The sequence below is a fragment of the Schistocerca nitens genome, chromosome 1, assembly GCF_023898315.1.
Source record: "Schistocerca nitens isolate TAMUIC-IGC-003100 chromosome 1, iqSchNite1.1, whole genome shotgun sequence".
NCBI lineage: Eukaryota > Metazoa > Arthropoda > Insecta > Orthoptera > Acrididae > Schistocerca > Schistocerca nitens.
Genome location: NC_064614.1, coordinates 1,210,873,194 through 1,210,875,475, shown reverse-complemented (window position 1 = coordinate 1,210,875,475; position 2,282 = coordinate 1,210,873,194). Strand labels below are relative to the sequence as shown.

General features: G+C 42.8%; 1 pseudogene; it reads left to right on the top strand.

Moving 5' to 3' along the window:
- Window positions 1-1,332: 1,332 nt before the first annotated feature.
- LOC126233570 (14-3-3 protein epsilon-like) lies at window positions 1,333-2,070 on the top strand (annotated as a pseudogene).
- Window positions 2,071-2,282: the final 212 nt, after the last annotated feature.

Genomic DNA, 2,282 nt, shown 5'->3' with positions numbered 1-2,282 from the left:
GCGAAAAATGCTATATCGGACAGACCGGCAGGTCATTTGATGTAAGGTTTGAACAACATACGTACACCAGTAATAAGACAGTGCTAGGCTTACATATGCAAGAGGAGGGTCATAATACTGGTAACATCGACGAACAGCTTCAAATTTTACATGAAGTTACAAAAAGCAAACGATTAGACATTTTAGAACAACTGGAGATTTATGTTACGAGACGCAGAGAACCTGACAAACTCCTCAATGAACAGAATGAATTTGCAACAGACGCATAATTCAACATTTACGACGATCTGTTCACCTGAGCGAATCGTTTTTACTACATGCGTGCTTCAGCTGAGGATGGAGCCTTCCGGCGATCGAGTATTGCACTGTGTAGTGCGGGCCGCAGGAGATGTCAACAACCTCTAAGGCGGAGGAGCGTGCCATCCCACCTGCAGCAGAGCGCTACACTCGTCCTGCCCGTGTCGTCCCTGCCGGACCAGTGGACAACGGCATAAACAGCCAACAGCCGGAAACAGCGCCATCGGGCGTCAGAAACACTCTACAAGTGCTACCACTATTATCATCTATAGCAATGTGTTCTCCTTGCTCTGAAATGTTACTTGACTGACTTAACGATCTGTTCAGTAATTTTAAATTTCATATACATTTGACCTAAATATTAATAGTAAATATGCTTTTGAAAAATAGAGACTATCTTATACAGGACGCGGGCAGCTAGCATATATATATATATATATATATATATATATATATATATATATATAAAGACCGGTTTTTTACATTCTTATAGCTAGTTTGACAACGTATGAACCAGTGTTCAGTGTATGCCGCCTTTAGGTATGAACTATAAGTAGTTCGCACAAATTCAATGGGATTACTAATACGCCTGGTTAAACATTGCATTTATTTTTAAGTTTTAATATAATTTCTTTTTATTGTTATAGAATCTGATGATGGTCGTTATATGGCCGAATCCGGTTATGACTGTGTCGTGAGACTGTGATTGCGTCTATGAATAAACAAAAAGTTTTACAAGATGTTGGAGAAATTGGAAATGGATTCGGTTAGGGCCTGGAGCTGTGTCAGGGCAATGGGCAAGGGCACTGAGGTATTCCCACTCCGTAAAACCCCCAGAAACCAGCCAACCAACTTAGAGATAGAATAGTGAATTGCCTAAATCGAAGGGTATGAGGAGTGGAAGCAGATAGATTTCGCATGGGACTCGGTAAGTCTGAGAGTGTACAGCAACGCAGGAAACGCTCGTGAAACGTCCTGCCTCCCGGTTGAAGCAGCATAGTACATCAGTAAGAGCATACGGTGGAAAATTTCGATATGATGAGGTACACCGCCACTTCAGGTCCACGCAACATCTGTGGCCTAATGGAGCGCACAGCCATCTAAGATATCTCTGTAACAATGGTCTGTTTGCACTTTGCGTTATACATCTTGGAAAATCAAGCAAGTCGGAAAGACTTGATAACGTGTACAAAGCCAGATTGGCGGAACAGGCTGAAAGATATAACGAGATGGTGGAAGCCATGAAGAAAGCGGCACCACTAGACGTGGAGTTAATTGTTGAAGAACGAAATCTCCTGTCAGTCGGCTGCATCAGAGTAATTGGGGATCAGCGCGCAAGCGGGAGGATAATCACTTCAACTGAGGAAGGGGAGGGAAAGAAAGGAGCTAAAGAAAAGCGTGAAATGCTTAGAGGATATAGATCACAAAGGTATACATATGTACTCCTATACTCCGTCGTTGGCTATAAGGCACCCTGTGATACCGCAATGACGGAACAACCGTGTACCCAGCCCACTAAGTTGAGCTCGGTACTGAATTTCTCCGTATTCTATTTTGAGATTCTGAAAACGCCTGAATGAGCCTGCACGCTAGCAAAAGCCGCATTTGATGATGCCATTGCAAAGTTTGACAGTCGTAGTGGAGAAAGACTCAATACTGGTCTTGCGACTTCTGAGGGACAGCCTGATGCTGTGGACATCTGACGTGCAAGGCGACAGTAAAACAAAACGGGAAGAAGGACTACGAAATGTGGAACATCAGAACGTGCTGTAACGTTTGTGTCATTAATTCTTAATTACGACAAAAGAAAGGTTAAGAAACATCTTAACTTTGAACACCTTCAATTTGTTCGTCTGTGCTCGAAACTAAAATCGAACGGCTAAATAATAATGGACACAAGGCAAAGCTTAATATAAATAGATTTTGTGCGCGGAGGTTGTAAGAATAAAGTGGGCTACCGGAACGCCTAGCACATGAAGACGGTG